Source organism: Nerophis ophidion, linkage group LG11 (assembly GCF_033978795.1).
Source record: "Nerophis ophidion isolate RoL-2023_Sa linkage group LG11, RoL_Noph_v1.0, whole genome shotgun sequence".
Lineage (NCBI taxonomy): Eukaryota > Metazoa > Chordata > Actinopteri > Syngnathiformes > Syngnathidae > Nerophis > Nerophis ophidion.
Window position 1 is genome coordinate 11,027,481 of NC_084621.1, and position 16,017 is coordinate 11,043,497.

The window sequence follows — 16,017 nt, forward strand, 5'->3', positions numbered from 1 at the left end:
TGGGTTTCACTATGTAAAGCGCTTTGAGTCACGAGAGAAAAGCGCTATATAAATATAATTCACTTCACTATTGGGAGAGGTGCCGTGCGCAACCCGAGGGTCCCTGGTTCAAACCCCACCTAGTACCAACCTCGTCACGTCCGTTGTGTCTTGAGCGAGACACTTCAACCCTTGCTCCTGATGGGTGCTGGTTAGCGCCTTGCATGGCAGCTCCCTCCATCAGTGTGTGAATGTGTGTGTGAATGGGTAAATGTGGAAGTAGTGTCAAAGCGCTTTGAGTACCTTGAAGGTAGAAAAGCGCTATACAAGTACAACCCATTTACCATTTACCAATATTGTTCTTTATTTTTATAAATGTCTAATGATAATGTCAATGAGGGATTTTTAATCACTGCTATGCTGAAATTATAACTAATATTGATACTGTTGTTGATAATATTCATTTTTGTTTCACTACTTTTGGTTTGTTCTGTGTGGTGTTTGTGTCTCCTCTCAATTGCTCTGTTTATTGCAGTTCTGAGTGTTGCTGGGTCAGGTTTGGTTTTGAAATTGGATTGCATTTTTATGGTATTGCTGTGTATTATTTTGTTGGATTGATAATACGAGATCTTCAGCTCTCACTGGATCGGTTCGCAGCCGAGTGTGAAGCGACCGGAATGAGAATCAGCACCTCCAAGTCCGAGTCCATGGTTCTTGCCCGGAAAAGGGTGGAATGCCATCTCCGGGTTGGGGAGGAGACCCTGCCCCAAGTGGAGGATTTCAAGTACTTAGGAGTCTTGTTCACGAGTGGGGGAAGAGTGGATCGTGAGATCGACAGGCGGATCGGTGCGGCGTCTTCAGTAATGCGGACGTTGTACCGATCCGTTGTGGTGAAGAAAGAGCTGAGCCGGAAGGCAAAGCTCTCAATTTACCGGTCGATCTACGTTCCCATCCTCACCTATGGTCATGAGCTTTGGGTCATGACCGAAAGGATAAGATCACGGGTACAAGCGGCCGAAATGAGTTTCCTCCACCGGGTGGCGGGTCTCTCCCTTAGAGATAGGGTGAGAAGCTCTGCCATCCGGGAGAAACTCAACGTAAAGCCGCTGCTCCTTCACATGGAGAGGAGCCAGATGAGGTGGTTCGGGCATCTGGTCAGGATGCCACCCGAACGCCTCCCGAGGGAGGTGTTTAGGGCACGTCCAACCGGTATGAGGCCACGGGGAAGACCCAGGACACGTTGGGAAGACTATGTCTCCCGGCTGGCCTGGGAACGCCTCGGGATCCCCCGGGAAGAGCTAGACGAAGTGGCTGGGGAGAGGGAAGTCTGGGTTTCCCTGCTTAGGCTGTTGCCCCCGCGACTCGACCTCGGATAAGCGGAAGAAGATGGATGGATGGATGGATGGATAGATTGATAATAAAAAATCAATAAAAAATCACAAAAAAAAATCAAAACAAAAATCGATTTTTTAAAAATGAGAATCGATTCTGAATCACACAACGTGAGAATCGCGATTCAAATTCGAATAGATTTTTTCCCGCAAGGTTGATTGGCAACACTAAATTGGCCCTAGTGTGTGAATGTGAGAGTGAATGTTGTCTGTCTATCTGTGTTGGCCCTGTGATGTACCCCGCCTTCCGCCCGATTTTAGCTGAGATAGGCGCCAGCACCCCCCGCGACCCCAAAAGGGAATAAGCGGTAGAAAATGGATGGATGGATGGACGGATCCTAAAAACCATACTAACTAACATATGAAAAAGACGAGTCGTCTTATATTGTAGAGCATTGTTTGTTAACTGTAAATTTAAATGAGTATAAAATACATAATATAAATCCATCTATCCATTTTCTATCGCTTGTCCCTTTTGGGGTCGCAGGGGGTGCTGGAGAGTGGCCGTGCCAGCAACTTGAGGGTTGCAGGTTCGATTCCCGCTTGTGCCATCCTAGTTGCTGCCGTTGTGTCCTTGGGCAAGACACTTTAAATGGGTTGTACTTGTATAGCGCTTTTCTACCTTCAAGGTACTCAAAGCGCTTTGACACTACTTCCACATTTACCCATTCACACACACATTCACACACTGATGGAGGGAGCTGCCATGCAAGGCGCCAACCAGCACCCATCAGGAGCAAGGGCGAAGTGTCTTGCTCAGGACACAACGGACGTGACGAGGTTGGTACTCGGTAGAAATTGAACCAGGGACCCTCGGGTTGCACACTGCGCCACGCCGTCCCCCATTTTACCCACCTGCTCCCAGTGCCACCCACACTGGTTTAAATGTAACTTAGATATTGGGTGTCACTATGTAAAGCGCTTTGAGTCACTTGAGAAAAGCGCTATATAAATATAATTCACTTCACATCTCAGCTGCATTCGGGCGGTAGACGGGGTACACCCTGGACAAGTCACCACTTCATCGCAGGGCCAACACACATAGACAGACAACATTCACACCCACATTCATTATGACAACAAAAAAAAAATCCAAAAAGACAAATCTTATAAATTATGCTTGTCTTATATTCATGTCTGTACAATAATACAATGGCGATCAAGCTTTGTATGTCACCCTAATAATATTTAGCTTCACTACATGTGCTTACCATCAAGGTGTAGCTTGTGCAGTATGAGGTCAATTAAAAATTCATGCTTATTTCAAATATTGTTAATGTTAATGATTATATATGAATGTCTCTATTTAAAGTATTATTTTACTCAATTGTGGTGAACCTGAGTTAAGATGGAGCCCAGTTTGTGAATCACTGCAACAGAGTAATGCAATTTTATAAATCATAAGCATATATTTCCACTGTTTTAATTATTATTATAAAGCGGGTCTGTGCTCCTGCGAGCCATATTTGGCCCACAGGCCTGCAGTAGCATGTAATGAGTTTTTCAAATCCGCCATCATGCTGTCTTTAAACTGAAGGTCAAAGCTCCTCTAGTCCTTTAACATTTGCGATTATTTTACAGGAGGTGCAAAACAAGACGACCGGCGGCTGTCGTTGTCATGGCGCTGAGACTGGACAAACACTATAAACAATGTAAACCGGCGCTCTCGTCCTCTGCATGGCGACGGCGTCCAACTTTACACAGACGTTGAAGCGCTCGCTGCCTCGCTCTGTGCACTACATTTACAGTGCGGTCATGCGCGCGTTGTTAACACACATTTACGGCCTCCTTCTGAAAATAAAGACAAACGGCACACATTTTTGGTTCAATCCCTGCTTTTAAGACAATATTGCTTCCAAATAAGGGCTGCAAATGAGGAATATTGTTGGTTATTTTGCCGGCATGCAACATGACGCCATAACCTAAAGGGCAAACATAAACTATTGGATACGTCTAATGCATTTGCAAAAAACGGCATCTTCCTTTAGCGTTTTAAAGCTGACGACGAGGAAAATGGCAAGCTGCGGCGACGGTAGAAGACCACTACCACAACCACCACAGGGCTGCTATTGCCTTTAACTGGGTCACCCTGGGGTGCTCCTGTCAATTAAAGGATCTTTGACTCACATTTTTTGCATTTGGTCTTTAAAAACAGCAGCACACTCCTGTCATATCTTTGAATGTCATCTAGAGGATATCTGACAAGCATTTTTATCGTCGATCCCTAAAAATGGCACAGTCCTGTTATATAGAAGATATTTAACAAGCATGTTTTTGCATTAGATCCAAAAAACTGCAAAGCTCTCTTTGGATTTTTGAGTATTGTTTATATTTATCTCAAACCTTTTTCACCAAGTACCACCCCAGAAAAAAACTTGTCTCGCCAAGTACCACTATAGTGACCCACACAAAAATACAGTAGCAGAGTAGGCCTAAGTAATAGCTAAATACAAGACAGCGATGTTATTTAACGGGGAGATTAAATAATTTTGGTCACTGTAACGTGTTTGAATATAGGAATATAAAACACTGTACTTTAATCAAGTAAATCTTAGCCTACCACTAGATGGAGCCCGCGTACCACAAGAGATACACCAACCAGTTTGAGAATCACGGATTTAGAGGATCTTTCACAAGCATTTTTGCAGTAGATCGTTAAAAACAGCACAACAGTTCTGTCCCCAGTGGTCCCCAACCACCGGGCCGCAGAATAATTTTTTATTCATTTTTAAAATAAAAATAAAAAATATATATATTTTATTAAATCAACATAAAAAAACACAATATACACTTACAATTAGTGCACCAACCACAAAAACCTCCCTTTTTCATGACAAAAACGTCCCTTTTTCATGACAAAAAAAAGAAAAAAAGAAAAGACATTTGATAAAAGAGGATATTTGACAAGCACGTTTAGCGTCGATCCCTAAAAATGGCACAGACCTGTTATATTGAGGATATTTAACAAGCATTATTTTGCAATAGCTCCAAAAAACTGCCAAGCTCTCATATCTTAATAAAGGATCTTTGACTATTGTTTATTTAGACCAGTCGTTCTCAAACCTTTTTCACCATATACCACCCCAGAAAGAAACTTGTCTCGCCAAGAAACACCATAATGACCCACACAGAAATACAGTAGCAGAGTAGGCCTAAGTAATAGCTAAATACAAGACAGCGATGTTATTTAACGGGGAGATTAAATAATTTTGTTCACCGTAACATGTGTTTGAATATAGGAATATAAAACACTGTACTTTAATCAAGTAAATCTTAGCCTACCACTAGATGGAGCCCGCGTACCACAAGAGATACACCAACCAGTTTGAGAATCACGGATTTAGAGGATCTTTCACAAGCATTTTTGCAGTAAATCGTTAAAAACAGCACAACAGTTCTGTCGTGTAGAGGATATTTAACACTTTTTTTTTTTACAATAGCTCTTTAAAAAACAGCAGAGCTCCTGTAATAATAAAGGATCTTTGACTGTCATTTAGAGGATATTTGACAGGCATTTTTATCGTCGATCCCTAAAAATGGCACAGTCCTGTTATATAGAGGATATTTAACAAAAATGTTTTTTGCAATAGCTCCAAAAAACTGCAAAGCTCTCCTATGTTAATAAAGGATCTTTGACTATTGTTTATTTAGACCAGTCGTTCTCAAACCTTTTTCACCATATACCACACCAGAAAGAAACTTGTCTCGGCAAGAAACACCATAATGACCCACAATAAAATACAGTAGCATAGTAGGCCTAAGTAATCACTAAATACAAGGCAGCAATTTTTTTTTTTTTTTTTTGTCATGAAAAAGGGATGTTTTTGTAATGAAAAAGGGAGGTTTTTGTGGTTGGTGTACTAATTGTAAGTGTATATTGTGTTTTTATGTTGATTTAATAAAAAATAAAAAATAAAAAAATTTAAAAAACATTTATATAAAAATGAATACAAAATTCTTCTGCGGCCCATTACTGGGCCGCGGCCCGGTGGTTGGGGACCACTGATGTAGAGGATCTTTTACAAGAATTTTATGCATTAGATTCTCAAAAACAAAACAGCAGTCCTGTCATTTAGAGGATCTTTAACATACACATTTTGCAGTTGATCCGTAGAAACAGCAAAGATCTCCTATCATTACAATGTATCTCAGACTTCCATTTAGAGGCTCTTTAGCTAGCGCTTTTGCTGTAAGGCCGCAAAATCTTTTCATATAGAGGGTCTTTAACAAGTATTTTTTATAGAAGCTCATTAAAAACAGCAGATAGCTCCTGTCATAAAAATGGATCTTTGACTGTCATGTCATTAGATTCTTAAAAACAACACAGCAGTCCTGTCATATAGAGGCTCTTTAACGGACACATTTTGCAGTTGATCCATAAAAACAGCAAAGATCTCCTATCATCACAATTTATCTTTGACTTTCATTTAGAGGCTCTTTAACCAGAGCTTTTGCTGTAAGGCTCCAAAAACAACAGGGCAGTCTTGTCATATAGAGGGTCTTTAACAAGTATTTTTTTTAATAAAAGCTCCTTAAAAAAAGCATATAGCTCCTATCATAAAAAGGGATATTTGACTGTCATGTAGAGGATCTTTTACAAGCATTTTATGCATTAGATTCTTAAAAACTGCACAGCAGTCCTATCACATAGTGGATATTTGACTACTGGTTATGCAGTGGGTCCTTAAAAACATCAGGGCACTTTTGCCATATTGGGGGTCTTTGACGGCCATATAGAGGATCTTCAACAAGCAATTTGTGCAGTAAATGCATAAAAACAGCACAGAGCTCCTAACATAGTTGATGTTCTCTGACTGTCTTTTAGAGGATCTTTAACAAGCATTTTTGCAACACGATCTTAAAAACAGCACCGCAATTATGTCGTATAGAGGATCTTTAACTATCAAGAGGATATTTTACAAACATTTCGCAGTAGATCCTTAAAAACAGCACAGCGGTCCTGTCAGATAACGGGTCTTCGGCAAGCAATTTTTGCATTAGATCCATAAAAAATCGGAGCGCTCCTATCATAATAAAGCATATTTCACTGTCATTTAGTAGAAGGATCTTTGACTCGTCTTTTTGCAGCAGGCCCTTTAACACAACAGGGCACTCTTGTCATATAGAGGATCTTTTACAATTATGTTTGCAGTAAATCCATAAAAACAGCACAGCAGTACTATATTAAGGATCTTTAAAGGGTAATTGTTCAGTAGATCAAAGAAAAAAAACAGCAAGAGAGCTTCCATTGTAATAAATGATCTTTAACTGGCACTTAGAGGATATTTGAAAAACGTTTTTTGCAGTAAGTAATTAAAAACAGCTGAGAACTTATGTCATTCAGAGCAGGGATTCTCAAACTTTGGTAAGTGTACCACAAGTGGTACTCAGGCCCCACCTAGTAGTGAGCAAAAATATAAAATATACTTGTTAAATGCAACTTACGGCTTGTTTTTGATCAATACTTAGGCCTACTGCGCTACTGCATTTACATGTTGGTGTTTGTGGTGGTACTTGGAGAGCCTAGTGTTTTGTGGTGAATAAAGTTTCAGAAAGTGGCTTCCGCCACAAATTGATCCCGCCATATAGAAGATCTTCGATTGATCTTTTGCAGCCATGTAGAATATCTTTAAGTAGTCAGAGCGGTCCTACCAGAGTAAGGATCTTTGACAGTCATTTAGAGGATATTTAAAAAGTCTTTTTGAAAATAGTAGAGAGTCATTTTAGATTAGTGTCTTTCCAGTGGCACTGCAAAAATAGAGCTTTCCCACCGTATAGAGGATCTTCGAATGGTCTTTCTCAAGGAGTCTAAAAAAAAACAGTGCACTCCGGTCACGTACAAGATCTTTGAGTGGTGTTTTTGCCGTTTGTTTCGCAAACCAGCAGAGCATACCTGTTAGTAGAAATGATCTTTGCCTCGTATTTTTGCTGTTTGTCTTTAAAAAACAGAAGGACAGGATTTTTGACTGTGATATAGAGGATCTTTAAAGGGTAATGTTTTTTAGTAAATTAAAAAACAGCAGAGCGGTCCTATCATAGTAAGGATCTTTGACTGTCATTTAGAGGATATTTAAAAAGTATTTTTAAAAATAGTAGAGTCATTTAGATTAGTGTCTTTGCAGTGGCTCTGTAAAGATAGCAGAGCGTTCCCACCATATAGAGGATCTTCGAATGGTCTTTCTCAAGGAGTCTAAAAAAACAACAGCGCACTCCGGTCACGTACAAGATCTTTGAGTGGTGTTTTTGCTGTTTGTTTCCAGAACCAGCAGAGCATACCTGTTAGTAGAAATGATCTTTGCCTCGTATTTTTGCTGTTTGTCTTTAAAAAACAAAACGGCAGCATCTTTAAATGTGATATAGAAGATCTTTAAAGGGTACTATATTAGTAGATTAAAAAACAGCAGAGCGGTCCTATCATAGTAAGGATCTTTGTCATTTAGAGGATATTTAAAAATTATTTTTAAAAACAGTAGAGAGTAATTTAGATTAGTGTCTTTGCAGTGGCTCTATAAAGATAGCAAAGCGTTCTCACCATATAGAGGATCTTCGAATGGTCTTTCTCAAGGAGTCTAAAAAAAAACAGTGCACTTCGGTCACGTACAAGATCTTTGAGTGGTGTTTTTCCTGTTTGTTTCCAGAACCAGCAGAGCATACCTGTTAGTAGAAATGATCTTTGCCTGGTATTTTTGCTGTTTGTCTTTAAAAACAGAAGGGCAGGATCTTTGACTGTGATATAAAGAATCTTTAAAGGGTAATGTATTAGTAGACTAAAAAACAGCAGAGCGGTCCAATCATAGTAAGGATCTTTGACTGTCATTTAGAGGATATTTAAAAAGTATTTTTAAAAATAGTAGAGTCATTTAGATTAGTGTCTTTGCAGTGGCTCTGTAAAGATAGCAGAGCATTCCCACCATATAGAGGATCTTCGAATGGTCTTTTTCAAGGAATCTAATAAAAAACAGTGCACTTCGGTCACGTACAAGATCTTTGAGTGGTGTTTTTGCTGTTTCTTTCCAAAACCAGCAGAGCATACCTGTTAGTAGAAATGATCTTTGCCTCGTATTTTTGCTGTTTGTCTTTAAAAAACAGAAGGGCAGGATCTTTGACTGTGATACAGGAGATCTTTAAAGGGTAATGTTTTAGTAGATTAATAAACAGCAGAGTGGTCCTACCATAGTAAGGATCTTTCATTTAGAGGATATTTAAAAAGTATTTTTAAAAATAGTAGAGAGTCATTTTAGATTAGTGTCTTTGCAGTGGCTCTGTAAAGATAGCAGAGCGTTCTCACCATATAGAGGATCTTCGAATGGTCTTTCTCAAGGATTCTAAAAAAAACAACAGTGCACTCCGGTCACGTACAAGATCTTTGAGTGATGTTTTTGCTGTTTGTTTCCAGAACCAGCAGAGCATACCTGTTAGTAGAAATGATCTTTGCCTAGTATTTTTGCTGTTTGTCTTTAAAAACAAAACGGCAGCATCTTTAAATGTGATATAGAAGATCTTTAAAGGGTACTATATTAGTAGATTAAAAAACAGCAGAGCGGTCCTATCATAGTAAGGATCTTTGTCATTTAGAGGATATTTAAAAATTATTTTTAAAAACAGTAGAGAGTAATTTAGATTAGTGTCTTTGCAGTGGCTCTGTAAAGATAGCAGAGCGTTCTCACCATATAGAGGATCTTCAAATGGTCTTTCTCAAGGAGTCTAAAAAAACAACAGCGCACTCCGGTCACGTACAAGATCTTTGAGTAGTGTTTTTGCTCTTTGTTTCCAGAACCAGCAGAGCATACCTGTTAGTAGAAATGATCTTTGCTTGGTATTTTTGCTGTTTGTCTTTAAAAACAGAAGGGCAGGATCTTTGACTGTGATATTGAGAATCTTTAAAGGGTAATGTATTAATAGATTAAAAAACAGCAGAGCGGTCCTATCATAGTAAGTATCTTTGTCATTTAGAGGATATTTAAAAAATATATTTAAAAACAGTAGAGAGTCATTTAGATTAGTGTCTTTGCAGTGGCTCTGTAAAGATAGCAGAGCGTTCCCACCATATAGAGGATCTTCGAATGGTCTTTCTCAAGGAGTCTAAAAAAAACAGTGCACTTTTCACGTACAAGATCTTTGAGTGGTGTTTTTGCAGTTTGTTTCGCAAACCAGCAGAGCATACCTGTTAGTAGAAATTATCTTTGCCTAGTATTTTTGCTCTTTGTCTTTAAAAAACAGAAGGGCAGGATCTTTGACTGTAATATAGAGGATCTTTAAAGGGTAATATAATAGTAGAATAAAAAAACAGCAGAGCGGTCCTATCATAGTAAGGATCTTTGACTGTCATTTAGAGGATATTTAAAAAGTATTTTTAAAAATAGTAGAGTCATTTAGATTAGTGTCTTTGCAGTGGCTCCATAAAGATAGCAGAGCGTTCCAACTATATAGAGGATCTTCGAATGGTCTTTCTCAAGGAGTCTAAAAAAAAACAGTGCACTCCGGACACGTACAAGATCTTTGAGTGGTGTTTTTGCCATTTGTTTCGAAAACCAGCAGGGCGTTCCTGTTGGTTGAAAGGATCTTTGACTGGCATCTTTGCTGTTGGTCCTTAAAAAACGACAGGGCACTACTGCCATACGGAGGATCTTTGACTTGCATTTTTGCTGTAGGTTCTCCAAAACAGCAGGGCGTTCCTGTCATTTAAATGATATTCGACTGCATCTTGGATAAAAAAAAAAAGTGTGATGGAAGAGAAATGCGTCACAGGTGCTCACTTTGAAATAACTCTGCAATGATATACTAAAAAATACCCGGCAAATGTTGGAATGTCTATTTTAATGCCCAATAATTGGCTTATTTTGCTTGTACGCAACACACAGAGGGGGGGGCGGGGGGGGGGGCGTGGGGGTGGCTGGAATCTCAATGTCAACACATATGCATCCCTCCTTCAGAGCGTTTTATAGCTGCGATCGGTGTCGACGGCGCAAATGACGAGCCGTGATGATGGGAGTAGACCACCACCACCACCTCCACCGGGTAACACTCTGCCTTTTGCCCTCAAACAGGGTGCACTTTAAAGGTGGAAAATAGTTTTACATTCCATAAAGGGTGACAAGGGTGCAGGAAAGTCCCAGTGTGTTGACGTGTGACGACAGTAGTACTACTGCGCTATAATAACATGCTAGGACTCAAGGCTGCTGCGTACTCATAAACAAAACAGGAAAGATCTGCATTAGGAGTCAAGTGACGTTATTGACAGGGCAAACATCCTCTTAGTGTTATTGTGTTTGTTTCATACAGAATATGCACGTATCTCAGTCAAAGTTACCATTGCATTGATATCTCAAAGATAAAAGTCAGCTCAGAAGGGAACATTTTGGGTCTCCCCATGTCTAGCATTAAAAGATTACAGTCGGTACAAAATGCGGCTGCTAGACTTTTGACAATTTAATAACACAACTTTAACATTTGACAATTAAACAAGGCGACTCGGTAAAGAATCGTGGTATTATCTTCGACCCAACGCTCTCGTTTGAGTCACAAATTAAGAATGTTACTGAAACGGCCTTCTTTCATCTCCGTAATATCGCTAAAATTCGCTCCATTTTGTCCACTAACGACGCCGAGATCATTATCCATGCGTTTGTTACGTCTCGCCTCGATTATTGTAACGTATTATTTTCGGGTCTCCCCATGTCTAGCATTAAAAGATTACAGTTGGTACAAAATGCGGCTGCTAGACTTTTGACAAGAACAAGAAAGTTTGATCACATTACGCCTGTACTGTATATACCTTTATATACATATATACCTACATATATATCTATACTGTATATACCTTTATATACATATATACCTACATATATATCTATACTGTATATACCTGTATATACATATATACCTACATATATATCTATACTGGCTCACCTGCACTGGCTTCCTGTGCACTTAAGATGTGACTTTAAGGTTTTACTACTTACGTATAAAATACTACACGGTCTAGCTCCATCCTATCTTGCCGATTGCATTGTACCATATGTCCCGGCAAGAAATCTGCCTTCAAAGGACTCCGGCTTATTAGTGATTCCTAGAGCCCAAAAAAAGTCTGCGGGCTATAGAGCGTTTTCCGTTCAGGCTCCAGTACTCTGGAATGCCCTCCCGGTAACAGTTCGAGATGCTACCTCAGTAGAAGCATTTAAGTCATTTAATCTTAAAACTAATTTGTATACTCTAACCTTTAAATAGACCCCCTTTTTAGACCAGTTGATCTGCCGTTTCTTTTCTTTTTCTCCTCTGTCCCACTCTCCCTTGTGGAGGGGGTCCGGTCCATGGATGAAGTGCTGGCTGTCCAGAGTCAGGACCCAGGATGGACCCCTCGTCCAGAGTCAGGACCGCTCTCCTGTGTATCGGCTAGGGACATCTCTGCGCTGCTGATCCGCCTCCGCTTGGGATGGTTTCCTGCTGGCTCCACTATGGACGGGACTCTCGCTACTGTGTTGGATCCACTTTGGACTGGACTCTCACAGTTGTGTTGGATCCACTATGGATTGAACTTTCACAGTATCATTTTAGAACCGCTCGCCATCCATTGCTTTTGGTCCCCGAGGAGGGGGTGGGGGGTGCCCACATATGCGGTCCTCTCCAAGGTTTCTCATAGTCATCATTGTCACTGTCACCGACGTCCCACTGGGTTGAGTTTTTCCTTGCCCTTATGTGGGCTCTACTGAGGATGTCGTTGTGGTTTTTTCCTATTTAAAACGATTCTGTATTCATTCAATACATAGGATTTCAGCAGGATCTACCCCAGTCTGCTGACATGCAAGCAGAGTAGTACATTTAAAAAAAAAAAAGCTTTTATAATTGTAAAGGACAATGTTTTAGCAACTGATTGCAATAATGTAAATGTGTTTTAACTATTAAACAAACCAAACTTATTTTATCTTTGTGAAAACATTGGACACAGTGTGTTGTCAAGCTTATGAGATGCCATGCAAGTGTAAGCCTTTTTTAATTTTTTTTTATAAAATGTCTAATAATAATGTCAATGAGGGATTTTTAATCACTGCTATGCTGAAATTATAACTAATATTGATACTGTTGTTGATAATATTCATGTTTGTTTCACTACTTTTGGTTTGTTCTGTGTGGTGTTTGTGTCTCCTCAATTGCTCTGTTTATTGCAGTTCTGAGTGTTGCTGGGTCAGGTTTGGTTTTGGAATTGGATTGCATTGTTATGGTATTGTTGTGTAGTGGTTTGTTAGATTGATTTAAAAAAAATAAAAAAAACATTTAAAAAAAAAAAATCGATTTAAAAAAAAAAAAGAGAATCGCGATTCGTATTCGAATCGATTTTTTCCCACAACCCTAATATTTTGTATTCCATCCATCCATCCATTTTCTACCGCTTATTCCCTTTTGGGGTCGCTGACGCCTATCTCAGCTACAATCGGGCGGAAGGCGGGGTACACCCTGGACAAGTCGCCACCTCATCGCAGGGCCAACACAGATAGACAGACAACATTAACATTCTCACACTAGGGCCAATTTAGTGTTGCCAATCAACCTATATTTTGTATTATTATTTTTTATTAATATTTAATACCCTGCCTATATTTGTTTTTGTTTTCTTTCCTTGATGTTGAAAGTGCCTTGACCTTTGTGTGATTTATAGATGTATGTTTGTTGTTTGCTAAAAAAAGAAAAGAAAAATTAAAGCTGCAAGACTTTTGCTGTTTTTTCCTGCCTTTACCCATTCATGCATCCATCCATTTTCTACCGCTTATTCCCTTTCGGGGTCGCGGAGGGCGCTGGCGCCTATCTCAGCTACAATCGGGCGGAAGGCGGCGTACACCCTGGACAAGTCGCCACCTCATCGCAGGGCCAACACAGATAGACAGACAACATTCACACACTAGGGCCAACTTAGTGTTGCCAATCAACCTATATTTTGTATTATTATTTTTTATTAATATTTAATACCCTGCCTGTATTTGTTTTTGTTTTCTTTCCTTGATGATGAAAGTGCCTTGACCTTTGTGTGATTTATAAATGTATGTTGTTTGATAAAAAAAAGAAAAGAAAAATTAAAGCTGCAAGACTTTTGCTGTTTTTTCCTGCCTTTACCCATTCAACATATCTTTATCCTCACGTTACCTACCTTCCCTGCAACCTGGGGTCGAAAAAAAATTTAAAAAATGAAGGGCACATTCTAGTAGTAACCTTCGTAGTACGCACTACTACTACTACACGCCAAATCACTAAAGTTGACCCTTCAACCGCGACATTAACGACTTAATACCTCGTACAAGTGTGTTTTATTTTATTATATATTTTTTTTATCAACTCTGAGCACTCAAGTGTCGGCACCGCAGTGCCGCCAAGTAGGCTCGACTTGTTTATCTACTCGACGCCAACGCGGAAAAGGTGTCGCAAAAAAGTCAAAGCGGGCTCGGTGTTAAATGTCGAGCTTGTCGTCGAGTATGACATTTGGGGGAAAGTTTTAAAGCTTATTAACCGTGTAAGAAATGAAGTGGAGCGTCACGTTTGCTCTATTTGTAACTTTCTGGCGTCAACTCACCCGAGTGGAGCTTCACCAGGAGAGAAGGGGGAAAAAAAAAGATTTACGGTCTTATCCTCTAACATCCCTCGGCTTTCGGCTTGGCACTTTTACTTTTCCTCCGGGGAACATGGTCTTTCTCTCCCCCGGCGGCGGCAGCAGCAGCACCGACAAGGATACGCAAAAGTATCGCTCGCCTTTTTCCACTACACTCACAAAATGGTGAATGAACCACTAACAGCTGGACGCGGCGACCAATGGGAGCTCGCTGACAGGTACAGTAGCCAATCAGAACGGGTGTTCGCGGATAAGGGGGCGTGGCGAGCTGTCAAGGTTCGCATGAGTGACAGGGGGTGCTGGCCAATGGCGGCGGTTGTTGCTGAGTTCGCCCAGTGTTGCGTCCTAAAGGTTACAGTAGCCAATGGGAGCTCTGGGAACCATAGGAACAGCACGAGGGGGATTGCTAGGAGGCGGGACTTAGGAGAGGAGAGCCAATAGAAAGGCACAAATGTTACCCCTGGTTGCGCTATTCAGTGTTAAACTATTTAAAGATGCAAGCTATTCTTTTCATTATTTTCAAAGTCTTTGAAAGTAAGGTGACGTGCTAAAAAGCTACGCGTCGTCCGCAACAGGAAGTGACTGCCAAACTTCTTCCTCCCTCTCAGCAACAAGAGTGATGCTTTTCACCTCTCTCCGACCAATCAGAGCGCACTCTCTCTCTCTCTCTCTCCTTCCTCCCGCTCGCCCCGCCTCCCTTCTCGCTCCTGTTCAAAACGAACGAGAAGGGCTCGGGGAGCCGGGTGACGTCACCGCGCCCGCACCGGATTGGCCAGGGCGAGCGACGTCCCCGGACCAATGGCGAGGGGTGCGGGTGACGTCACCGCGAGTGTTGCCACCAGCTGGTCGTAAGGGGCGTGGCCTAGCGTAAACTCAGCTGACCTCGGGTTTGTAAATTGGGAGGCGTGATTCCTGTGCGCATTTTGACACTTTGTCATTTTTTTTAGCTTTTTATTTACGCAAAAAAAACCAAGAATACGACTCACCAAAAAACGAGAGACAGCCTAAAATCGATATTACGTAATCATTGCTTGTTTTGTGTATTGGCGAAATTAAATTAGGACGGACAGCAGCGCCCTCTGTCGGTAGAATTTGGGGGGGAAACGTCCATCCATCCTTCTATTTTTCTAACGTTTGTACCTTGTGCCAATATAATAAGAAACTAGTGCGACAAAGAAGAAAATATATATTTATTAGACATAAAATAGATTTTTGATGTATTCATTCTGTTTATTTTCTGGTCAGGTCACATGACTCAATGTGTCAAGTGTCTAGGAAATTGGTTGTGGTTTAAATACTGGTGTTAGGCTGACATCTAGTGGATGTTATGTGGTACTGCAGAAGTAGTTGTCAGTCCTATATTTCAATGTACAGACTTTAAAAACAAATAATGTGAAGCAATTATGTGCTGCAATTATATTTGCCTCATTTATTTATTAGGGACCGAATGTCCCTTTGGGACAGGGGACTCTATTTTATTTCTAAGGTTTTATTCTTTATTATTATTATTCAAGCTGTAATTTGACCCCCGTAATATGCTTCAAAACTTGCGAAATTTTACACACAAAAATTGCCATCAAATAAAAAAAACCCCCCACAAAACTCAAAATTGCGCTCTAGCGCCCCCTAGGAAAAAACACCGACAAAACTGCTTGTAACTTCCGTTTGGAATGTCGTAGAGACATGAAACAAAAACCTCTATGTAGGTCTGACTTGGACCTAGATTTCATACACTGACTTCCTTCAGCAAAAATCAACAGGAAGTTGGCAAAAACCCCTTCAAAAGAAATTTTCCTAAAAAAAGGTAATTTTTGCCTCTTTGAGCTGTAATTTGACCCCCTTAAAATGCTTCAAAACTCACCAAACTGGACACACACATCAGGACTGGCGAAAATTGCCATTTTAATAAAAAAAAAAATAAATAAAATCAAAATCAAAATTGCGCTCTAGCGCCCCCTAGGAATAAAACAGACAAAACTGCTCCTAGGAAGAAAACACAAACAAAACTGCTTATAACTTCCGGTAGGAATGTCGGAGAGACATGAAACAAAA

At 40.3% G+C, this 16,017-nt stretch overlaps 1 protein-coding gene across 3 annotated transcripts in view; it reads right to left on the reverse strand.

Annotated features, from left to right (window-relative positions):
* Nucleotides 1-14,134, reverse strand: part of cicb (capicua transcriptional repressor b) — a 120,470-nt gene extending 106,336 nt beyond the window's left edge. For all 3 annotated transcript variants that reach the window (XM_061915093.1, XM_061915092.1, XM_061915094.1), the window contains exon 1: nucleotides 13,930-14,134. The gene's annotated coding sequence lies outside the window, so the exon portion shown is untranslated. The remainder of the gene's footprint in view (nucleotides 1-13,929) is intronic.
* Nucleotides 14,135-16,017: the final 1,883 nt, after the last annotated feature.